Source organism: Mirounga angustirostris, unplaced genomic scaffold (genome assembly GCF_029215605.1).
Source record: "Mirounga angustirostris isolate CCGP_5_RB_7025 unplaced genomic scaffold, mMirAng1.0.hap1 SCAF_9, whole genome shotgun sequence".
In the NCBI taxonomy this organism is placed as follows: Eukaryota; Metazoa; Chordata; class Mammalia; order Carnivora; family Phocidae; genus Mirounga; species Mirounga angustirostris.
The window spans coordinates 58,578,574-58,604,762 of record NW_026991717.1 but is presented as its reverse complement, the minus strand read 5'-3'; the positions used below and the strand labels follow the sequence as shown (position 1 = coordinate 58,604,762).

Genomic DNA, 26,189 nt, shown 5'->3' with positions numbered 1-26,189 from the left:
AGGTTCCTTGGGAACCCCTTCTGCTCTGTCACCTGGTCTCTGATCTTAATCCTGTTCCCAGTGACCCACCCAGCCCATGCTGTCCCCTCCCCTGACCCAGAAGGAGCCCCTCTGAATGTTGAGTGGTGGGTGTGGGGCGACCCAATTGGGTGAGTGTGGGGTGACCCAATTGGGTGGAGGCGGCCAATTGGGTGAGGGCAGTGAAAGAATTCACCCGTGGCAGAACAAAGGAGATAGAAATTTATTGAATACAAATGGGCAGGACAGCAAAGGAGAGACTGTCTGCCCCGGGGTGCTGTGGTGGGGAACTGTAGTTAAGGGGGGAAGGTGAGGAGGTATGGGAACATAGAATTCTCCTTTTTCGGTACCTGTGCCCTGTTGTAAGCAGCCCCTTGGTCAGCTAGGGCTTATGGCTATTTGGAGGTGGGTCACCTGATGGGCCTGTTTGCATTCAGCCTGGTGGTCCCTGTGGGCCCTTTTACCTGACTCAGGTTTCCATTGCTCAAGCCTGTTACGTAAAAGTGGACTTTACAGTGGGTTTATGGTAGCAGAAACTCTGGAGCCGGCCCGGGTGGAGTCTGGGGAACAGCAGGATAAGAAGGCCATTGTAAATGGGGAACCCATCTGGCAGGTGACCAACTGTCCTGGTTTACTTGGGATGGAGGGTAGTCCCAAGACCTGGGACTTTTCAGTGTCCTGGGATGAGTTTACCTTGTAGCAAGAATAGATGTCTGTAACCATGATATTGCTGGGCAGGGAGAGTATCTTCCCTGGGAAAGATACCTTGTTCCTTTCGGGCTCTGCAGCACCCTGGGCTGGGTGTTCTCGGGAATTCTCTGGATGTGATTCCTGTCACAGTGAAATGGAAGAGCTCATACGTGTCCAAGAGGGAGGCCAGCCACACCCAGGTAGGGGCCCCAAGACACCATGCCCTATTCGAGCCATCGAGGTCCCAAATCAGTTCTGTAGCTTTGCAGGTACGGACACTGTGCCTGAGGATGAGGCTGGGGAAATCAGGGTATACCAGATGCCCCCAGAGACTGATGAAATTACTGTGAGGTTGATTACTTAATTCTTCTGGGGCTACAACTCTCTTAGTGCCCTGGTAATGCCCTCTTCACAAGACAAATGAATCTGAGAATCCAAGTAACCTTACAGCTAGAACAAAGGTGACTGGGGGGTTTTAATGACATTATTTACAGGCCTCGTGACCTCTCCTGGCTTTTTATGTTCCTGGTTCCCTACTGGGGTGTTCTTCCTCATTCTTGGTGTCTGGCTAACCGCTGTTCAGCTTTCAAACCCTGTAGACTCTGTCCAATTTTCCTCCTTCTTTCCCTCCTCCCTCCTCCCCTTCCCTTCTTTCTTCCTTTCCTGCCTTCCTGCCTTCCACAAATATTATTTGAGTGTTTATCATATGCCAGTCACTACAGTAGGCACTGGAACTATAGAATTGAATAAAATAAAGTCTAGATGATAGCCCATCCCGGATTAGTCCTGTATACACAGCATAAATTTTAATATTTCATTACTAATTTCCCCTAGATTACATATAGACTGTTGATATCTGATGTGGTTTTGGAATATAGGCAAGGTTTGTTGGGGCAAGTCCGGAGCTGATGGCCAAGAAAGAATTCTTGAGACATCTTTGGTGTAAAAAGGTGGTTTTATTAAAGCACAGGGACAGGACCCGTGGGCAGAAAGAGCTACTGCACTGGGGTTGTGAGCCGTGGCTGATTATATACTATGGGATTGGGGGAGCTGAGGAAAAGGAAGATATTCAAAAGAACTTTCATATGCTAAAGAGGACCTACAAGATACTGGGAGGACTTGCCATTGTCAAGGTAAGGTTGTTTTTCCCTTCTAGCAAGGTATTAACATTAAGGTAGTTGGGAGCTTCTTGGAGGAACATTACACTCTGCCCACTTCAAATATCTGTTCAATGGGCTGCAGGTTATAAGGACATTTAATTGTATCTACATTTCCTTCAGGAACCTAGGTTATTGATACAAATGCTTTGTTCTTGTAAATTGCTAAGACATTTGTAAACTGAGGAAGATTCTTGAAGGATTGTGATCTCTATAAGTTAACTATTTGTTTTTCCTTTAGGAAAGCCAGGAGTGCCTGAGGAATGTCACATATATCCCATTTGAGGGGGGGGGGCATGGTTGTGGGGTGTCAGCTTCTGCTTTGTTCTCAGCTCGCTTTCTGTTCCCTTGTCAATATCTATATGTAATTTTTAAATGAAAGTGAAAAATAACATAAGCTTTCTTCTCAGTTGAATTTTAGTTTAGTCTTTCTGAAATCATTCCCCAGGCCCCCATCTGTTAAAGTCTTCGATAACCAACTCTATCCATTGTGTTGATTTTTATCATCTAGGGCAGGAAATTCACTTAGTATTACTGTTGCTGCCCTTAGTCCTCCCACTTGTGCTTAGGTTCTGAGTTGTGGCCTCATAGCTCAGAGCCCTGTCTTCATTTTATAAATAGTTTGGATATTTTTATCCCAAAGTGCATTACTTTGCACTTGTTCCCACTGAAGCTCATTTGTCAGTTGTCTGACCACATGGTCAGATTTATAGGCTCTTTTGACTAACCCGGGGATTGGCAAACTTCTTCTATAAAGGGCCAGATAATAAATAATTTCAGCTTTGCTGCAGTACCTTGTTGCTGGCCGCGTTTGCTCAACTCTGCTCTTGTGAAAGCAGCCATAGATAATAATAAATGAATGAGTATGACTATATTCCCATAAGACTTTATTTAGGGACACTGAAATGTGAATTTCACATACTTTTCACATGTCACAAAATATTAGTTGTCTTTTCCTTTTTTTTAAACCATTTAAAAATGTAGAAACCATTCTTAGCTAAAGGGCTGCACAGAAATAGGCTCAGGCTGGTTTTGGCTTGTGGGCTGTAGTTTGCTGACCCTGATCTAGACCCATCACTAGTTAGAAGTGTTGTTAGATATTTTACTGCTCGCTCCCTGCTCCTGATCACTTACACATATCTTAGAGAGCCCCTTGCTAGCAAAGGTGCTTGAGGGTTCAGTCCCTCTACTTGGGTCCATCAATCTCTGCTTCCCAATGTACTATGAAGGCAGCAACGTTTGGACAGCCTGAGTGTCTTCATACAGGTAGAGTGTAGCTGGGGTCCTAGAACCCACTAGAGTGCTCTGCTTGGGGCTGACCAAGAGTGCCAGTGCCTCTTGTTTAAATACCTTGGACTCTTCAGAATGGAAATCTGATTGCGTGCCCACCCTTCCCCACACCCTCAGTTCAGCCACTTTGAGCTGTAGGCACCCTGAACTTGCATTGTTTGGGGCTCGGACCACAGCTATTATAAGTGCAATAGCATTAAATGGAATGCTTTTCTTCACCACTCCATTACCTCATTAGTTCTAGATAAAGTCTAGAACTACTCTTCCCCATGGCACCCATCCCACCCCAGGCCTAGACATGTCTACTAATTACGTGTCTTCCTGTCTCACTTTGTAATTCTGTCTTCATTAGAGGGACTATTTGACTAACTCTCTTATTAGACTCTGCTCCATGAGACTGGGGTGGTGGGGGGGGAGTTTCTTATCTCTTGCACCTGACCCTGTGCCTGGCACATAGTAGGTGCTCAACAAGCATTTGTTGAGGAACCAGACCCACAGCAGACCTCAGCTTATTGGCTGGGCACTGTTCTCGATAACAGCCCTCCCCCCGCCACTTCCTCTCATGGATGTCAACCCTACGGGTGTCTGATGCCCATACGTCAGACTCCCTCAGTGCACAGGACTCCAGCTTCCTGAGGAGGACTGCACTGTCTCCTTTGAGAAATCCAGAATTAGAAATGTGACTGCTCTGCCCTTCAGACATCTGCTGCCTTCCCAGCATCTGTCACTTGGGCCCTCTAGTTCCCTCCCCTGGCTGGAATCACCAGGCTCCACCCATTGTCTGTTTCTGAGCTAGTTCCTCATTGCCTCACAAAATGTTCCAGTCTTCTGGGACTTCTATTTCAGCCTCTCCTTTGGAAATCTGTCAAAGGTTTTCTTAAGGTGTTCAGGTAGATAATATTAAGCAGTTCTCTTTTACCTACATGTGATTTACTTCCTCAAAAATTAAGTAAATTAATTTGTTAAGTTTTCTCTTTAAAGATACTATTTTGTCGGGTGCGCCTGGGTGGCTCAGTCGGTTGTCTGCCTTCGGCTCAGGTCATGATCCCAGAGTCCCTAGATCAAGTCCCCATCTCGCATAGGGCTCCCTGCTCAGCGGGGAGTCTGCTTCTCCCACTGCCCCTCCTCCCACTCGTTCTCTCAATCTCTCTCTCAAATTAAAAAAAAGATACCATTTTGTCATCTTTCTCTGAAGTTAATTTTAAGTGTTTAGTCTGCCTATTTCACAAGTAAACCATAACTTCTTAAGTTCTCTCCAGAGATTTCTTAATGATAATAAATATTATCATACAATAAAAATCATAATATTTTGAGCCCAGTATGTATCAAGCACTGTGGTAGGACCCTTAATTAAATGTTATTTAATTTAATCCTTATAACAACCTTGTGTAGTAGATACTATTATCCCCATTTTATACATGGGATAAATGAAAATTTTTAAATACTTTGTTCAAAGTCACACAATTGGAAGATGGTGGAGTCAAGGTTTGCATTCAGGTTTGTCGCAGCCCAGTGCCCATCATCTTTCCATTCTGACATTTTCTTCCCTTTCTATGCTTGGTGGTTGGTGGTGGTGCTGGGAGGGCATGTGTATCACATTCCCACTTTTCTAACCTTCTGGGTGAGCAGCTGGCTGTTATGACTGGCACCCATTTTGGCTAATGGTTCTTCACTGTCATAGTAGAGTTCTATCAGAACTCATGTAGGTTTTAAAGTAGTACCGTCTCACTTAAAACCACTCATCCGTCCATCCATCCAACCAGTATTTCTTAACAGGCTATCTTAGTCTATCTGGGCTGCTATACCAAAATACCACAGGCTGGGTGGCATATCAACAACAGAAATCTACTTCTCACAGTTCCGGAGGTTTAGATGTCAAGATCAAGGCACTAGCAGGGTCATGTTCTGGTGAGGACCCTCTTCCTGGTTCATAGCCAGTGTCTTTTCACTGCATCCTCACAGAGTGGAAAGGGGTAGGGAGCTCTGTGGGATCTCCTTTGGAAGAACAAGAATCCCATTCATGAGGGCTCCACCCTCATGACCTAATAACCCCCCAAAGGCTCCGTCTTCTAAGATCATCACACTGGGCCTTAGGACTCCCAACATGTGAATTTTGGGGGGACACAAACATTCAGATCATAGCAGAGGTTGTAAACCAGACACAGTGCTATGTGCCGAACATGTCTTAGGCCAGAGAAATGGGTCCCTAGTGTTTAAAATTAAGACATTGGGGAGTTAATGGAAGAGGCACTTAGGGAGTAGGGTGTGGAGGTAGGAAAGATGGAGAGAAAAGAAGTCACGGCCTTGGGGGCCCATGGGTCAGGAGGAGGCCATTGGGTATGATGAGGAAGGCAAGGGAAGATGAATGAGAGAGATTCTTATACACCAAGATAGACGCAATGAGGTGCAACGAGCAGAATTTTGCCCTGGCACGACATACTGCCTCTGTTGGTATGCCTTATGGTTTTCAGTTCCCTTTCCAATAGCCAGTACTTTCCTAGCATTCTGATGTTCTTGTTTACTCTTTCCCAAGCCAGCAGAGATGATACCCTTGCATTTGTGTTCTCTGTATAGGTAGCATCCCCATTTATCTTGAGAGCCTACCAGAATTGCTGCAGTGACCGATTGTTTTACAGTGTAGAAGGGGTTTACTTCATTTTCCCCTTAGTTGTGTGTGTGTGTGTGTGCACAATGTGTGCATGTGTAACAAAAATGAGATCCATACTGAAGTGAGTGGGGATGCAATGACGTGGGTCTATCATTTGCTTTAAACTATTTTAGTTTTTTGGGGCGCCTGGATAGCTCAGTCGTTAAGCGTCTGCCTTCAGCTCAGGTCATGATCCCAGGGTCCTGGGATCGAGCCCCACATCAGGCTCCCTCCTCTGTAGGAAGCCTGCTTCTCCCTCTCCCACTCCCCCTGCTTGTATTCCCTCTCTTGCTGTGTCTCTTTCTGTCAAATAAATAAATAAAATCTTTAAAAGAAAATAAATAAACTATTTTAGTTTTTCAAAGTGCAAGAAAGTGAAGCAAGTGTGGGAAAACCTTGATAATGATTGAATCTGGGTAATGGGTATTTTATACTATTTGTACATTATGTATGTTATATACTCATTATACTATATCCCTTCTGTGTGTTTGAGATTTTTCTTAATATAAAAATTAAACATATAAAGAGAATGACAATAATTTACAGAAAGAAGTTAAAAAGTCAGGTTCCCTTGATGTTCAAGTGACCTTAACCAGGAATACAATGTGGAAAGCTCATTCAATTTAAGACTGCTGGGTCACCCAGGATGGTGACATATTCCTGTCTGCAGCCAGGAGCTCACTCTCCCCTTCTGCTCTTCTACCACAGGATCTAGTTCCGGGGTCTGTCTCAGAGACTTACACATCTGATTCCTACATCCATGGGCTTCTCCCATCGTACTCCCTGTCCTGGGTCAGACACTTAAATCCTGCTCCAGGCTGAGTGGGTTGGTGCCTCTTTTGCTACCACCACTGGCAACAGGCATCTGTTTCTCCTGCTTCCAGCTTCTAGGTCTGCTTTAGGACTTCTCATTCTTGGGATACATGAGAGACCCTGCTAACTCAAGTGCTGGCTCAGCCTCTGCTCCTGCTGACACCCCCATTCTATCAGATCTCTTAGGGGCTTGAAACCCAAGAAGCAGCAAAAGGCATGGCACAGTGAGGATGCCTGACCTTGCAGCTTGACCTATCTGCCCACTCTCTGCCTTGTTTGCCCCGCACCCACTCCAGCAATGATACCAATGGCTAAAGGGAAAGGCACTAAGGATACTCTGTGTTTTACAAATCGTGATCAGAGGCATGATTTTTTTAATTCAATCCTCATTCAGATCTGTGAGATAGTTATCATTCCTATTTGAAGAGATAGGGAGCTAGGACACTGTGAGGTGACAAAATGTGTTTAGAACCACAGAGTTAATTAGCAGCAGGACCCTGATGGGAACTTAGGTATTCCTGTCCCCTGGAGGAGTTTATCTGTATCTGAATCCAAGTTATTACTAAACTACTATAATTCCCTAATTAAGCTATTATTTGTAGTAACCAAGTTGTGTTACCACAAACTATGAGTCGTTATTAGAGCAGGCTGAAGTTGTTCAATAGCGAAACGCCATAATTCCTTTTCATCCGTGCATTGAATTTACTAATTTATTTATTTTTATTTTTTGAAAGATTTTATTTATTTATTTGACAGAGAGGGAAAGCACATACAAGCAGGGGGAGCAGCAGAGGGAGAGGGAGAAGCAGGCTCCCCGCTGAGCAGGGATCCCGATGCGGGGCTCAGTCCCAGAATCCTGGGATCATGACCTAAGCTCAAGGCAGATGCTTAACCAACTGAGCCACCCAGGCGACCCTGAATTTACTATTTTTTTTTTTGAAGATTCCATCCATTCATTTGAGACACAGAGATAGAGAGAAAGAGAGAGAGAGCACGAGCAGGGAGAGAGGCAGAGGGAGAAGCAGGCGCCCCGTCGAGCCAGGAGCCCGACGTGGGGCTCGATCCCAGGACCCTGGGATCATCACCTGAGCCGAAGGCAGACGCTTAACCATCTGAGCCACCCAGGCGCCCCCTGAATTTATAATTTAAACAAGACATTCCTAATTTTTCATTATGAGGAGTTGATAAATAATATCTATAGTTGATAAGTCAAGAAAAAGGGGTGTAAATATATTACATACAGTTTCAGTGGTAATCAACAGTAGAACTTAAAACAAACTTGATAGAACCTGAGTAATGGGTGTGGTAGTGATGTGGTTGATGGGGATGGGAGGAGGGAGATTTTTTGTTTCTCATTTTAGACACATATATACAGTCTGAATTTTTTTTTTTTTTTGAGAGGGGGTGTGAGTGGGTTGGGGGGAGGGCAGAGGGAGAGGGAGAGACTCTTAAGCAGACTCCCTACTGAGTGTGGAGCCCAATGTGGGGCTCGATGTCACGACCCTGAGATCATGACTTGAGTCAAAATTAGGAGCTGGATGCTTAACCAACAGCCACCCAGGTGCCCCAATACAGTCTGAATTTTTAAAAATATGGGCAGGTTTTACTTCTATAAATTAAAAAAATCATTTAAAAATAGAAAAAAGAAATGAAATAGAATAAAAAGTATCCCCTCAATTAGTGATTTTTTAAGTAGTCATATGTAATAGTAGGCGGCCAATAGAAAAAAAATGAGTTCACCTATACAGACTTTAAGTAGAAAAGGCAGATCGCAGCCTGATATGGTTAAGATAATACCTAACCATAAATATATTGTGTGTAGGTACATGTACGCACCAAACTGGGAGAACACATATCAAAGTGATATCGAAGTGTAGGCATGAGGGGTGGGGAGGAAAGAGAGATTTTGATGATTAACTTTCTTCACTTCTGTGTACAGTTTGATTTTTTTCGAGGGGCAGCTATTGAACGTGAACATGCATGGAATATTTTGCACCTTCAAAGCTACAGTGGTTCTGAGTCTTCCCCATTTTCCCTTTTGCCACAGGAGAGCCCAGTGTGATCACACTGTGTTACATATAAGGGTCAGAATCTTACACTGACTTGTGTGAAGAAATTCACTCTTCCTTAATATTGTTCCTTAATATTGTTAGAAAAGGGAAGTTTGTGAATGGAATCGTTCCACTCTCATGCCTTAATGTCACCGCAGAGCTGACCAAGTCTGATTCATGTTTTTTTTGTATTGTTAGATTTCCTTCCTTTGCTTTTTTTTGACCAAGGGGGTGTGGGATTTAAATCCCCAAATCCAGTATCTCGTGAACAAGGTATCCACCCCGCACTTTAGAGTCCTGGACTTGGAGTCTTGACTAACCTTGATACTTGATTGAATCCTTTTGGTAAGGGGAAGCACGGTAAGAGGCAGCAGTATGTCTGTGGAAATTTCCTGAGGCAGCCTCCTCGGAGGAGCAGAAGGAAATAGTAGATAGAATAACTAGTGTAGAGAAAGCTGAAGAAGCAAAATTAAAAACAAGGTGTCCTCATCTGGGACAAAAGCCTGGAGGTTCAGATTTCTTAAGGAAACAATTGCAGAAAGGGAAAAAATATTTTGATTCTGGGGATTATAACATGGCTATAGCAGAAATGAATCAAGGTTGTGAGTTCAAGCCCCACACTGGGCATGGAGCCTACCTAAACACATGCATACACACACACACACAAAACAACAATAAACATGAAGAACAAGCAGCTTCCTACTGCAGTTCTAGATAAGACAGAAGTCACTGGTGACCACATTCCACTGCACAGGACCTTCCTCGACAGAAACCTCTTGTTGCTAGCAAGCTGGCTGGCTGATTAAAAGAGCTGAACTGCATGAATCTTCTAGTTCTCATTATTTCTCCTTAATATGTTACTTCTCTGCTTTTTACTTCCTTTCATTCCCTAAGTCATTTGAGAATGACAGCTTTGCAGGTAGTGGTAGTGTGTGTTGCTATTGCAAGGGAATATACGTGTGTAGAGTTTTGATTAAACAGTGCCCTGATAAAGAGAACATGTTAGAGCAACATCATCTACTTGAAAATAATTGTATATATTACCTAAGTCCTAGTGTAGGACTGATTCAACAAGTAACAAGCAAGTTTTACAATTGTAATGTGTTCGCTTTCTTTAATTCATCTTAATTATAGCTTTGTATGTTACTCTTATTTAATATAACCTCGCTTGTATTGATTTCTTCTGTATTTTCCTTTTGGATTTCATAAAACAGAAGTTTAAGACCACAAGTTGGAAGACAGTTCACACTCTTCAAACAAAAATAGTTGGAGCTCTGAAAGATCTGTTTCTCTGTGCTTGAACTTGAATGGCCTTAAACCTGTTTTAGCTCTAAGAACAGAATTTTACTTGGGCAATATTTGCCCATTCTGGTGTAACTTACGTGACTAGTGCTTAACAGCTGCCGTTGAAGCTAGTATTCTTACTCAGTTCTGTAGTGTTAGAGTATCTTTTGTTGAAGATGTGAATGAAGTGTGCATGTGCATTGACTGTTGGATTCACTTTTGTACCATTTTTGTAAATACGATAGTTTTGCACACACACACAAAATGATCCTTTTGGTGATTCATTTTCTTGTATTTTATTTTACTGTGGAAAGAACAGTTAACATAAGATTTACCCTCTTAACAAATTTTTAAGTGTTAATATATTATTGTTCACTACAGGTACAATGTTGTACAGTCTTTCTCTAGAACTTACTCAACTTTTTTCCAAAATAAAAGTTAAATTTATAAATACCCTAAGATAACTTGGGAATTATATAGTAAAAAATAATGAATCCCACAAATTACAGAGGTTTTGCTAAAATGCAAACTGCCAGCTAACTGCTAACCTTGGCATATCCAACCCTATTTAACTAATTTGAGTGCTGATTTTTCTAACGAAACTCAGTTGGAGGGCAACCGATATATCTATGCTCTTGACAGAGATGACAAGTGTGGTATTGTTGTGGCTAAGAATGGAGAATATGAGTTGATGCATGTTTTCATCATTCAAATCTGGTTGTTCCTCTTTATCTCCATCAGGAAAATATATAGGGAATGGTAGATTTTTACAGAAATTCTTAGATGCAGACAGTTTATAGTTTGGCTTTTTTTTTTAATTCTAAAATACTTTATAATTAATACTGATAGGAAGACTGATATACAACGCAATTATTTACTTTACAAGGAGATTCTGTACATCAGGGAAGCATCTTGAAGTACAATACATCAGACTAGATGCAGAGAGTTTAGAATCTCTGATAGTTACTGAACAATTTTTATGTCCCGGTACAGAATCATTTACTTAGATTATACTGTACTTTGTGTCCACACTTACAATCCATATGCTGTCCATCTAATGCTTCCCATTTGTCTAGGCATTTTCGTTCTAGGCCAGACTGGCAGCATCCCTTGGTTGAAATAACTCCGGGTTTCCTGTGGGTTTTCATTTAATGATGAGTAGCAGGCTGGCCTTCAAATCCCCATCTTTTCATGACGCCTTGAAACTTTTACCGATAGTTGTTTTTTTTTTAAAGATTTTATTTATTTATTTGACAGAGAGAGACAGCGAGAGAGGGAACACAAGGAGGGGGAGCGGGAGAGGGAGAAGCAGGCTTCCCACCAAGCAGGGAGCCCGATGTGGGGCTCGATCCCAGGACCCTGGGATCATGACCTGAGCCAAAGGCAGTCGCTTAACCAACTGAGCCACCCAGGCGCCCCTACCGATAGTTTTTATTGTGACATTCACATGCTGTCCTGGGCAGAAGTGAGCAGCATGAAGACGGATGCCTGGCTTAATTACAGCTGATTGTGGTGGTTAGGACTTCCAGGACTACGTTGAATGAAAGTGGTGAGAGTGGACATCCTTGTATCTATGCTCATCAGGGATATTGGCCTATAGTTCTCTTTTTTGGTAGTGTCTTTGTCTGGTTTTGGTATCAGGGTAGTGTTGGCCTCATAGAATGAATTAGGAAGATTTCCTTTGTCTTCTGTTTTTTGAGAAGAATAGGTATTAACTCTTTTTTTAAAAAAGATTTTATTTATTTGAAATAGGAGGGGCATAGAGAGAGGGAGAAAGTCTTTTTTTTTTTTTTTTTTTAAGATATAGAATGGTAGGGGCGCCTGGGTGGCTCAGTCGTTAAGCATCTGCCTTCGGCTCAGGTCATGATCCCAGGGTCCTGGGATCGAGCCCCGCATCGGCTCCCTGCTCAGCGGGAAGCCTGCTTCTCCCTCTGCCACTCCTGCTTGTGTTCCTGCTCTCGCTGTCTCTCTCTCTATCAAATGAATGAATAAAAACCTTAAAAAAAAAAGTATAATTATCTTTTTTTTAAAAAATGTCTACTTTGTCTGGGGTGCCTGGCTGGCTCAGTTCGTGGAGCATGCAACTCTTGACCTTGGAATTATAGGTTCAAGCCCCACGTTGGGTGTAGAAATTACTTGGAAGTAAAATCTTTAAAAAAAAGTCTATTTTGTCTGATGTAAGTATAGTCACTCCAATTCCCCAGGAATCCTGCTGTTATGTAAGAAATCCAATTACCCTGAGTCCACTGTGCTAGAGAAGCCAGGTATAAATGCTCTAGTCAACAGTCCCCACTTAGCCTGGTTTTCTAACCAAAATATTAGACATGTGTGTGAAGCCATCTTGGACTCCCTAGACCACTCCATCTGCCAGATGAATGCCAAATTGTTCTCCGCGATACTTCATGGAACAGATTTCTCCAGCTGAGTCATGCTTAAATTCATGACCCTTAAATTCGTTTTGCAGTAGTTTGTTACACAGCAATCCCTAGCCAGAACAGAAACCATTGATCTCTGTTGTCCCCATTTTAGCACAGCTTTTGGACAGATTAAGCACAGTTATGGAGTAATTTATCTTCCTTTACTTCTTTTTTTTTATTCCTTTGGACTGAACTTTAGAGATAAAAAAATTCTGATCCTTTTGATTAACAATAAATATACATATATTTTTACCTAGTTGTGAACCCTTTATGCTTATTATTTTCTTCTGCTTTATAATTTAATTTTAGCTGATATTTTCATTAAGTCAATAGTTACTGGTCTGTTTTACACAAGTCAGTAGTTACTGGTCTGTTTCTAGGTATCATAGTAGGCTTAACACCCATTTTTTTTGGTTGGGTTTTGAGCGGTCCTTACCCTCCCCCTCCTGGGTTGGTGTGTTTCCACACAGACTGCTCATTCTTGTTAGTATCGATGTTGGTATCTGTGTCCTCTTCTGCCTTGGAGCATACAGCTTGCAGTGAGGTGACGCCTTCTCACTGAGTTCTGGCCAATAAAATGTAAACAAAGTAATATAGTATGTGCCCTTCCAGGCCTGCCCCATAACAAGTATAAGAGAGAAAGGCACAGCCATTCAATGGAAGGAGCGTAGGTCCCTGATTGACCATGTAGGGCAGAGCCCCCACAACCAGCTGACCTCCACAGGACTGTATGATGAAGGAGACATACACTTTTATTTGGTTAATACTGGGAGATTCTAGGGTGCATCTATTATAGCAACTAGTATTATTAACTTTTTTTTTAAGGATTTATTTATTTTTGGGATGGAGGGAGGAAGGGAGAGAGAGAGAGGGAGACAGGAAGCATGAGCGGGGCAGAGGGAGTAGCAGACTCCCCGCCAAGCAGGGAGCCTGATGCGGGACTCATCCCAGGACCCTGGGATCATGACCCAAGCCGAAGGCAAAGGCTTAACTGAATGAGCCACCCAGGCGCCCTAGTATTACCTACTTTAACTAATATGGGTGTTTTAAATGCCTCTTATCATCATGTACATTAACCCAGCTGATAGAGTGAGACAGTAATTACTATTAACTCCTTCAAGTAATAACTACATTTTGTTTATTTTCAGTAAGTTAACTTTAAGGGTCCTGCTAGCATTTAGAATTTTGAAAGAAAAATTTCACTGGTTTGTCAAAGCTAAAGCTCTGTAGTATTTATATGTAAAACAAAAGAAAACCTTGAATTATAAATTTGTTTCTTAAAAATAGGGCTGTTAGTGTAGAATAGAGACAGTGGTGTGTATCCTCTGAGGTCAAGCAATCAAGTGTTTCTACCGTTCATTAGTTCATTCATTCAATCATTTATATAATCAATTTGTGCTAGATATTAGTAACCCAAAGATAAATGAGACAGATTCACTTCTTTTAGCCATGATATGTATAATTATGAATTTACCTGGGTGACCATGGGCAAACTCTCTTTGGATACTCCGTTTATAAAATGAAGGCAATATCAATCACTGTTACATTCACTACCTGGGTTCTGGTGGAACCTAAATGAGATTAACCATGTAACACAGTGCCTGTCATATACTAAGTGCTCAATAAATATCAGTTTGTCTTTTTTTTTTTTAAAGCTTACTAACTTATCTTGGTAGTTTGAATAGTTAAAGACAATGATTTCCAAGGAGGAACCCTTAGTTTAACTCTGCCCGCAAATAGTATGAGAACTTTCCTTGCTATCATCTTTCTGAGGGCTTTCCGTGCGTTGGGGCTACTGATCAACAACATTCTCCACAAAAAGAATTCCATAACATTCATAGATATCCATCATTTCTTTTAGGTAAATACCTAACAGTAGAATTTCTGGGTTATGGGATAGATATATGTATATCTTGAAAAGAAACTGCCAGTTTTCCAAAGAGCTTATACCATTTTATTTTATTTTTTAAATTTTATTTATTTATTTATTAGACAGAGAGAGAGAGAGAGCGCACGAGAGAGAGCACAAGCATGGGGAGGGGCGGAGGGAGAGAGAGAGGCAGACTCCCCACAGAGCAGGGAGCCCAATGCGGGCCTCAATCCCAGGACCCTGGGATCATGACCTGAGCCGAAGGCAGACGCTGAACAGACTGAGCCACCCAGGCACCCTCGAGCTTATACCATTTTATACCTCCATTAGGAAGGTATGAGAAATTACTGCTGATCCTCACCAACATGTGGTATTGTCAGGTTTTTTCACTTAATTTTGATGAATTCTAATTTATGTATTTCTCTTTTTTTCTTGTGTTTTTGGTATGATAGCTAAGAAGTTATTGCCTAATCTGAAGTTACAGATATTTAGACTTATATTTCCTCCTAGGAGTTTTGTAGCTTTAGCTTTTACATATAAATCTATAATCCACTTTGAGTAAATTTTTGTGTATCGCGTGAAGAAAGGGTCCAAACTGATTCTTTTGCATGTGGATATCCAGATGTCCCAGCATCATTTGTTGAAAAGGCTGTTCTCTTTTCATTGAATTGTCTTGGTCATTTTGTAGAAAAACAATTGACCACAAATGTATGGGTTTATTTCTGGACTCACAGTTCTAGTCCATTGATTTATATGCCTACCCTTGTGCATCATTTTCATTGGAGTAATTCATTGTAGTTCTAACTTGCATTTAATATGTTTTTTCCTGATGACTAATAATTGCCCTGGAAAGTTTCTGCTTGCTCATTCCAGTTGATCCCTTTCTTTATCCCCTAGAATTAACCATTGCTTTGATTAGTTTATATCATAGATCAGTACTTCCGGTTCTAGAACGTTATGTAAAAGGAATCACATAGTATATATTGTTTAGTGTAGGCTTCTTTCATTAAACATGATGTTTTTGAGGGACACCTGGGTGCTTCAGTCAGTTGAACGGCTGCCTTGGTCTCAGGTCATGATCTCAGGGTCCTGGGATCGAGCCCCATATGATTGAGCCCAATATCCGGCTCCCTGCTCAGTGGGGAGTCTGTCTCCCTCTCCCTCTGCTGCTCCCCCTGCTTGTGCTCTCTTGCTTGCATGCTCTCTCAAATAAATGAATAAAATCTTAAAAAAAAAAAAAACATAATGTTTTTGAGATTCATCCATGTTATTGTGTTTACCAATAGTTTGTTCCTATTTTAGAATAAATTTTTTTTACTCTTTTTTTTTAAGATTTTATTTATTTGACAGAGAGAGACACAGAGAGAGAGGGAACACAAGGAGGGGGAGTGGGAGAGGGAGAAGTACATTTCCCACGGAGCAGGGAGCCCGATGCGGGGCTCAATCCCAGGACTCTGGGATCATGACCTGAGCTGAAGGCAGACGCTTAACGACTGAGCCACCCAGGCGCCCCTACTCTTCTTTTAATACAAAGATTTTCTGATTTATTTTAACTTACTTCTTTTTCATGTGATTTCTATGTGAAAAACTCTAGCCTACTAGTTGATTTTTTACATTCCTCATCCAATTGCTAATTCCTTTAATATTGGTACAATTTTAAGTCTGTCCAGTTTTGGATCTCTGACTTTTCGCTTATTCCTCTTTTTTGTCATGCCCATGTAGTTGCCTTTTTAAAGTCCCTTGAAGATTGTAGTATAGTCAAAGGTTATTTTCTTCTTCCTTTCAAAGCTCATATACATTACTATCTTTTTACTAACTTGCTTATTTAAGTGTATTTATCCAAACATCCTATCTGAGGTTATATTCTTGCTATTGAGTTATTCAAAGATGCACCTAGTTTCTGGAAACTTTGCCAGAATTATTCATGGTATTTAGGGAAACACTCTAGATGTAGAAGGAACTCAATTCCCTCTCTGCTCTCTCTCTTTTTTTTTCTTTCTTTGTTTTTTTTTCCAGGTGCATTTGACTTTGCAGATGAGTCTGGCAGCATTAGCTGCAAAGGTGTGCACGAACCTCTCTGGTTACAGGAAAGATTAGAAATGCAGAGTAGCAGGGGCTCAGGTCATGATCCTGGGGTCCCTGGACCGAGTCCTGCATTGGGCTCCCTGCTCTGCAGGGAGTCTGCTTCTCCCTCTGACCCTCCTCCCTCTCATGCTCTCTCTCTCTCATTCTCTCTCTCAAATAAATAAATAAAATCTTTAAAAAAAATAAAAATAAAAAAAGATTAAAAAAATTAAAAAAAAAATGCAGAGTAGCAAAAGTGAGGAGTAACTGAGGAATAACTTTTATGCAATCTGCAGATACTAGGTTCCATTAGAAAGTCAATACTCCCTCTCCACCCCCACTGCTACCAATAATTAAAGCTGCCAAAGAAGAGTGAGTTTGTGGTGCAGTGTCCCTACCTTTCTTATCTTTCTTTACTATGAATTCACAGTGTCCTCTGGCTCCTGTCTTTTTTGGCCTTTTATTTTCCCTGAATTCTACCATCTTGGGTAGAATTGTCAAATCAACTACCGTGTCAGCACTCCCCTTGCTGCTCCTCTTTATTCCTTGTGCAAGCCTCTTCCTGCCTTGCCCCCAACCCCCAGTCAGGGTACAACCAGAAAAACAACTAACAGGCGATATATATTAAGACCTTTATTGTGTAAGACTGTTGAATTACAGACCTGTACCTCTGAAACAAATAATACATTATATGTTAAAAAAAAAAGAAGAAGAAGATAGCAGGAAGGGAAGAATGAAGGGGGGGAATTGGAGGGGGAGACGAACCATGAGAGATGATGGACTCTGAGAAACAAACTGTGGGTTCTAGAGGGGAGGGGGGTGGGAGGATGGGTTAGCCTGGTGGTGGGTATTGAGGAGGGCACGTATTGAATGGAGCACTGGGTGTTATGCACAAACAATGAATCATGGAACACTTCATCTAAAACTAATGATGTATGGTGATTAAAATAATATATTAAAAAAAAGACCTTTATTGCCTGTAATTAGCTTACAGGACTGTGGTGGCTGGCCAGACACACTGGTAGGGCAAGACCGAGACTCCTGGTCACTGGCTGAAGCTGTTCTGTACAGAGAAATTTCTTCCTCTTCAGAGAAACCTCAGTTCTGCTTAAAACCCTTCAACTGATTGAATCAAGCCCATTCAGATTATCTAGAATAATCTCTTACTCACTTAAAATCTACTAATTATGAATTTAATTCGTATCTATAAAATGCCTTCACTGTAACACCTATATTAGTGTTTGAGTGAGTAACTGGGGAACAATTGTCGAACCAAGTCGACTTATAAAACTGACCACCACACGCTATTGCTTTTACCTACTGGTTTAATTGGTAACTAAAATGTTAACTGATGGAAGCTGAATGTTGCCCAGGGCTATTTTCAAGAACCAAAGGAGTAAAACAATAATAAAACAAAAATAGCTAAGTATGTGTGAGGTGAAGTTGGGGAATCAAAAGGCCAAGACTGCCCACAGGTACCGTCACCGCTTCTCATCGTCCCACATCTGCCCTTCCATCTCCTGGTGTGTCAACCATTTCAAACCTTTTATTTTACCTCCACATTTTCCTCTACCACCTCACCAACATACCTACCCCAAACCTCCCCCCCCAGCACCTCAGAGTTTCCTTCGTGAACATATCTTGATGTCTACACCTAACATACCTACATTTGGGCTTCCCCTACCCCCACAGCTCTGTGTACATATTTATAGACCACACTTATTTCCCATGTTTAATCTGTCCCCTATAAAGTTATAGGAGCTTTATAAAGGTATAAGAGTCCTATAAATTATAAGAGTCTTCTGTAATTTGAAGACCCAATTATTCATTCATTCATCCATCATATTTATCTAGGGCGTTGGCAGGTGGCACATCTAAAATAAGCAGATTCAATTCCCAGGTCAAAGGACCTTGGCTTCTACTGCAGAGGACAGAATGAAACAATCCCAGAACAGAGGAAAGAGCAGCTATCCTGATTGGGAGATCTGGGAAAGCCTAACGGGACCCTTCAGCTGGGACTTGAAGGTCAAGAAGGGTTTGATGAATGAAGAAGTGTATTTCAGGTTGAGTGAGCTTTATGAGCAAATGCAAGGAGGCCTGAAGGTGTAGGAATAATTTAGAGCTTGCTTGTGGGTTGGATAGTCACAGTCCCAAATGTGACTATCCAGCTGAATCAAGAGTTGGATGCTTAATCAACTGAGCCACCCAGGCACCCCTATTGAGGTATAACTGACATGCAATATAGTATACTTATTTTAAGCATACAGTTCTATGGGGCACCTGGGTGGCTCAGTTAGTTAAGCATCTGCCTTCGGCTCAGGTCATGATCTCAGGGTCCTGAGATCCAGCCCTGCATCGGGCTCCCTGCTCAGCAGGGAGTCTGCTTCTCCCTCTCCCTCTGCAGCCCCCCCTGCTTGTGCTCTCTTGCTCTCTCTCTCTCAAATAAATAAATAAAATATTTTTAAAAAGTGTACAGTTTGGGGCGCCTGGGTGGCTCAGCCATTAAGGTCTACCTTCTGCTCAGGTCATGATCCCAGCGTCCTGGAATTGAGCCCCGTGTCAGGCTCCCTGCTCCACGGGAAGCCTGTTCTCCCTCTCCCACTCCCCTTGCTTGTGTTCCCTCTCTTACTGTGTCTCTCTGTCAAATAAATAAATAAAATCTTTAAAAAAAAGTGTACAGTTCTATGAATTTTGAAAAATGATGTACTCATGTATCATCACAATCAAGGCATAGAACTTTTTCATCATCAAAATTTTCCTTGTTTAATATATTATGACCCAAAGTAGTGTACAGATTCAATGTGATCCCTATCAAAATTTCAACATTTTTAAAAAAGAGTTATTTATTTGAGAGAGAGAGAAAGTATACTCGTGCTCCAGCAGGGGGAGAGCAGAGGGAGAGGGCGAGTCTCCAGCAGACTCACCGCCAAGCACAGAGACTGACTTGGGGGCTTGATCTCACAACCCTGAGGTCATGACCTCAGCCAAAATCAAGAGTCAGATGCTGATTGAGCCACCCAGGTGCCCCAAAATTTCAACATTTTTTTGCAGATACAGAAAAATCCATCCTAAAATTCATATGGAACCTCAAGGACATTGATTAGGCAAAACGGTCTTAAAAAAGAATAAAATTGGAGGTCTCACAATTCCCAATTTCAAAACTTACTACAAAGCTATAGTAATCTGGGGCGCCTGGGTGGGTCAGTCATTAAGCATCTGCCTTCAGCTCAGGTCATGGTCCCAGGGTCCTGGGATCGAGCCCCGCATCGGGCTCCCTGCTCCGTGGGAGGCCTGCTTCTCCCTCCCCCACCCCCCCTGCTTGTGTTCCCTCTCTCATTGTGTCTCTCTCTGTCAAATAAATAAATAAAATCTTTAAGAAAAAAAAAAGCTATAGTAATCTAAACTGTGATTCTGGCATAAAGACAGACATATGTACTAATGGAATAGAATAGAGAGCCCATAAATGAGCCCCGGTATATATGGCCAAATGATTTTCAAGGGCATGAAGACCATTCAATGGAGAAAAGGCAGTCTTTTTAATAAGTGGTATTGGGAAAACTGGATATCCAAATGCAAAAAAATAAAATTGTCCTTTATTTTACAACATATACAGAAATCAAGTCAATATGGATCAAAGACCTAAATGTAAGAGCTAAAACTATAAAACTCATAAATAAAAACATAGGGGGAAAACTTCATGATATTGGATTTGTCAATGATTTCTTGGACATGACACCAAAAGCATAGACAACAAGAGAAAAAAATACATAAGTTCTTGCTCAAAATTTAAAACTTTCGTGCATCAAAGCACACTATCAACAGAGTGAAAAAGCAACTCTTGGAATGGAAGAAAATATTTACAAATTATATCTGATGAGGGACTGATATCCAGAATATATAAACATCTCCTACAGCTCAAGAAAAACAAAAAACAAACAAACTGATTAAAAATTGGACAAAGGACTTGAATAAACATTTCTCTGAAAAAGATCTACAAATAGCTAATAGACAAATGAAAACATGTTCAACATTCTTAATCATTAGGGAAATTCAAATAAAAAATGTAATGAAATACCACTTCACATACATTAGGATGGCTTTTATCAAAAAACAGACAACAAGCGTTGGCAAGGATGTGGACAAATTGGAACCCTTATGCATTAGGGGTGGGAATGTAAAATGGCACAGCTGTTGTGGAAAATTCTATGGCAATTCCTCAAAATGTTAAACTTAAAATTACCATATGATCCAGCTATTCCACTTCTGAGTATATACCCAAAAGAAGTGAAAGCAGGGAATTCAACAAATATTTGTACACCCATGTTCATAGCAACATTATTCACGTAGCCAAAATGTGGAAGCAACCCAAGTGCCCATCAGCAGATGATGAGTGGATAAACAAAATGTGGAATACACATGCCATGGAATATTATTTAGCCTTAAAAGTGAAGGAAATTCTGACATGTGCTACAACACCAAAGGCCTTTAAAGACATTATGCTAAGTGAAATAGGCCAATCGCAAGTGTACAAATATTGTATGATTCTACTTGTATTAGGTACCTGGGATAGTCAAATTCATAGAGAATAGAAAATAGAATGGTAGGGGCGCCTGGGTGGCTCAGTCGTTAAGCGTCTGCCTTCGGCTCAGGTCATGATCCCAGGGTCCTGGGATCGAGCCCCACATCGGGCTCCCTGCTCAGCGGAGAGCCTGCTTCTCCCTCTCCCACTCCCGCTGCTTGTGTTCCCTCTCTCGCTGTATCTCTCTCTGTCAAATAAATAAAATCTTTAAAAAAAAAGAAAATAGAATGGTAGTTATCAGGGGCTGGGAGGGGGATGGGGAGTTAATTTTTTTTTTTTTTTTAAGATTTTATTTATTTATTTGACAGAGAGAGTGTACAAACAGGGGAGTGGCAGGGAGAGGGAGAAGCAGGCTCCTGCTGAGCAGAGAGCCTGAGCCAAAGGCAGATGCTTAGCCAACTGAACCACCCAGGTGCCCCTCTTTTTTTTAAAGATTTTATTTATTTGAGAGAGAGAGCAAGTGAGAGAGAGACAGAGAGAGTGGCAGAGGCAGAGGGAGAAGTAGGCTCCCTGGTGAGGACCCTGGGATCATGACCTGAGCGGAAGGCAGATGCTTAACCAACTAACCCACCCAGGTGCCCCAGGAGTTAGTATTTAATGGGTATGGAATTTCCGTTGGGGAAGATGAAGATGGTGATGGTTGCACAACAATGTGGATGTACTTAATGCCACAGAACTGTACACTTACAAATGGTTTAAATGGGGGCACCTGGGCGTCTCAGTTGGTTAAGTGTCCGACTCTTGATTTTGGCTCAGCTGGTGATCTCAGGGTTGTGAGATCAAACCTGCATTGGGCTCCATGCTCAGCGTAGAGTCTGCTTGAGATTCTCTCTCTCCCTCGTCCTCTGCCCTTCCTCCCTGCTCTCTCTCAAATAAATAAATAAATAAAATCTTTAAAATAAAAAAAATGATTTAAATGGTAAATTTTATGTTATATGTATTTTGCCATAATAAAAAAAAATAAAAGCCAAAAGTTTCCTCATGCCTCTGATTAGTCAACCCCCTTCCCTTCAGGCCCATGCAACCACTTTTCTGCTTTCTATCACTATGGGTTAGTTCTGCCAGTTCTACAGCTTATTACAAACGGGATCATACAAAATGTACTCTTTTGTGTCTATTTGCTTTTGTGCAGCATAATGAATTTGAGATTTTTCCTTGTTGTGTGTACCAGTAATTTGATCCTTTCTCTGTTGCCTAGGATTCCACTGTGTGAATAGACCAGTTTGTTTATTTGTTCTCTTCTGGTGGATATTTGGGTTGGTTCCAATTTTGGGGTATGCTTAATTTTAAGAAATATGCAAAACTTTTATAATAATTAGGGCTACCAGGTTGTTTTTTTTTTTTAAATTAATGAGCACAAGAGAGGGAGAAGGAGGGAGAGAGACAGGGAAGGGGACATGAATGAATTATGGAGGGGACATTGGACATCATCTAGTCCCACTAATAAATCTAGTCTTTAAATTTGGTTAATACAGAGAATATAGTATAAGCAAGGATGACAACAGTTTTCCCTTAAGTCTTTTCTGTGAGTCCTTCTTCCAATTCTCTGTCTTCTTTTTCCCTTAAATAGAAGGGAAAACACAGCTACTCTAGAAGTTTTGGGCAAATAATTTGAAAGAGAGAAAACCCTTAATAGATGGGGTGCCTAGTTACTTGGAATTATTATTGGCTGTGATAGTCCTGAGTTGTTTCTTATTTCTGACACAAATAGGACATGTGAATCCCACTGTATGGCCAAAGTGACTTTGAAGAAGTCCTTGCTGAGGGAGGAAAGGCCATCTTATTGAGAGAGAAATGGACCCCAGTCAGCTGGGGACATCTAGTGATAATGCCAACTTAAAAGGAGTCTCTGATTCTCTACCTTCTCTCTCATTCTCTCCCTTCTCTTTCTCACTCAGCAGCTATCTTGTGGGGCTCTTTAGTACATACAGATGAGGCCAACACTCAAGTGGTGACAGAGTTATAAGCTACAAGGAACCCTATGTCCCTGTGTGAGAGAGATAGAAATAGACTTTTTTTCTATCTTGTTTGAGCCAATATTACCTTGGTCTTTGTTACAGCAACTGAATATCTACCCTAGCTAATAAAAATCCTACCACAGGCAAGAGACTGAGCTAGACAGTGAATGTCTAAAGATGAGTGAAACTACTTGACAGAGCAAATCCTGAGAGAGTTCACAACTTAGGGAGAAAGAAAGATACAAATTCAATAACCATAATACAGGGCAGACTATGGTAACTGCTTTGTTGGAGGTATAAACAAAGCCTGGTGGAAGAGATTAATTCTGACGGCAGTGTTAAGAAAGATTTCTTTTTTTTAAGATTTTTTTAATTTATTCATTTGACAGAGAGACACAGTGAGAGACGGAACACAAGCAGGGGGAGTAGGAGAGGGAGAAGCAGGCTTCCTGCAGAGCAGGGAGCCCGACGCGGGGCTCGATCCCAGGACCCTGGGACCATGACCTGAGCCGAAGGCAGACGCTTAACGACTGAGCCACCCAGGCACCCCGGAAAGATTTCTTAAATAAAGAGATACACAAGTTGTGATTTGGACAATGACTTGATGCTGGTAAACGGAGAAGACTAAACAGAGCATCCCAGTCAGAAAGAAGAGTATGTGTATCTCGAAAATAACCAGTGGAAAAGGCAGAATGTCAGTGAATGTAGAGGGACAATAGCCCAATTAGATAGGGACCAGATTGTGATGGTGCTTGAATGTTATATTAAGGAATTTTGTTTTGGGTTGCCTGGCTGGCTCAGTCAGAAAAACATGTGACGCTTGATCTTGGGCTTGTGAGTTCAAGCCCCCATGTTGGGTAAAAGATTACTTAAATAAATGAATAAATAAAAACTTAAAAAAAAAAAAGGAATTTTGTTTTGGACATGTTGGATTTGAGGCGAGATGGAAGGAACAGCCAGCAGTGAGTTCTTTCACTTCCTGACAGGCATTGTTTCTGAAGGTATGCTCCAATAAGCCTCCTGCATACAAATCTCTGCCCCAGAATCTATTTCCTATGCAGTCCCATCTAGGAAAGTTGGTGCCCAAGTTGTCCTAGCAACGATGCCCACTGGCCGGCCAGCAACAAGGATCCCATCACTGGCAGTAGGTGGAGTTTGGATAGAGCCTGGCACGCTGCACTGGTAACGAACTGGGATAGGGCTCTAGTGGAAGGAACACAAGGCATAATAACTCAGTTCTTTGAGATGTTTGGGCGAAGTAGTACTTATAAGGACCATGGAATCAAATGGCGCTTGCTGTCTGCTACTGAAGCATTGGAGAAAAAAAACCTAATGAAATATTGAGGGCAATTAACCTTCAGTTCGAGATGAAATGTGAAAGCCAGAGGACCTTCTTGGCAGCATGTAAGCAGACTCTCACATCCTGCAGCCAGATGGAAGGAAAAGTTGAAGACTGGGTCCAGGGCTTTATAAATAGTAGCAAAACTCCATAGAAGAGTGAATTCTCAGCCATGCCAAATCTGTTATACCAAGGTTAGGGTCATGAATGGGGAGGAGTGGGACCCTGAAATTTGAGATGGGGATATCTCATCTGGGTTGATGAACTTGAAAATCTGGAATCCTCAGATTCCCCTGGACCCTCTGGGCCTGAGGAAGGAAACCTTTCCTTCCTGTGAAAGGCCACTTACCCTCCTCTTCTTGAAGATGATGCATAGACCTTTACCTTATTAGACAACATGAACTTGCTCCCCATAATCAACCCCATCTTGCCTTCTGGTCATCAGACTAATTACTGGGGTCAAGTAACAATATAGCCTAGCACTTTCCATAGCTGCTCAGGGAGGAAATGGGCCATATGCCAAGGAGCTGCAGGATCTAGCCAACATGTATTGGCAGGAGCTGGGAGAATATATATGGGACTGGATCCTAAGGATGTGAAATTAATGGGGGTGTGATAAAAATGTTGGATAAAGAAGAATTTATGGTTATGAGAACCTTCTCTATAGCAGGATTTAAGACTCTGGGGAATAGTGTTAATTTGCTGTAGGAATGGTTTTTGAGGAAGCTTTGAAAAAGTGAAATAGAAAATTCAGACTGCGTTGGGAGACAGTAAAGGATTAAAAGGCTCAGAGATATGTGTATTCTAGAGTGGATGTTTTATAAAAGTCTGAAAAACCCACTTGCTGCCTATGCTCTGCAGAAGAATCCATTTTCTAGGGCGCCTGGGTGGCTCAGTTGGTTAAGCGACTGCCTTCGGCTCAGGTCATGATCCTGGAGTCCCGGGATCGAGTCCCACATCAGGCTCCCTGCTCAGCGGGGAGTCTGCTTCTCCCTCTGACCCTCCTCCCTCTCGTGCTCTCTGTCTCTCATTCTCTCTCTCTCAAATAAATAAATAAAATCTTAAAAAAAAAAAAAAGAATCCATTTTCTAAAGTGATAAGGAACGTGCTGGTAAAAGCGGCACCAGAATCATTGAGAAACTCCGTGGTGACTATCTTCTGCAGGCCAGGGCTTCAGCAGTAAGCTCTGTCATTATAAGACTTCGCTACCTGATATCCAGGGGCATGATAGGATCCGAAAGTAATAGAGGCCAGGTGGTAGGACTACAGTCATCAGAAGTAAAGTGGGTACAATTATCATAAAGGAAAGGGCAGAGTGGCCCTCAGAGGAGTCTAACACATAGCGAGTTATGAAGATGATTAAGAGATGTGTGTCTAGGGGCAAGATAAATTGAGTATTGCTTAATCTGTAAATTAAGAAATCAAGAATGGATGATCAGGAGGCTGAGAGCAGCCACCCCCAAAAAGTCATGATTCTTTGCCCACTTTCCGTATCAGAGTCCGTTTCAGATCAGAGCTCAGTGGGTGAAGTCGGTGGAAGTCCGTGCCAGAGAAGATTAATATGGTCTCAGGTACAGACTGTTGATATGAATGTGTTCTTTTCCATCCTGGTAGGAAAGGACAATAAGAAGCAGTTTGCATTCCTGTGAGATGGACACTGCTGTACACATTTATGTTGTTGTCCTAGGGCCATGTTAACTTTTCATCTTCTGACATAGTACAAAGGGACCTGGACCACCTGGAGATGCAGAATATCACGTGGTCTCTTACATTTGTGGATGACTTCATTAGACTGGATGAGCCAGAAGGCCCAAGTGTGCTGGTGAACTTGGAAAGACACCTGTGTGCCAGTCAGTGAGTGATAAACCCTATGAAGATTCAGTGGCCTACAACATCAGTGAAGTTTTTAGAGATCCGGTGCTCTAGGCATGTCAGGACATTCCCTTCTGAAGTAAAGGACAGGGCCACCTGGGTGGCTCAGTCATTAAGTATCTGCCTTCAGGGTCCTGGGA

The 26,189-nt window shown here is 41.9% G+C and overlaps 1 pseudogene; it reads left to right on the top strand.

Annotated features, from left to right (window-relative positions):
* The first annotated feature begins 5,554 nt into the window (after positions 1 to 5,554).
* On the top strand, positions 5,555 to 9,930 carry LOC123862096 (cAMP-regulated phosphoprotein 19-like; annotated as a pseudogene).
* Positions 9,931 to 26,189: the final 16,259 nt, after the last annotated feature.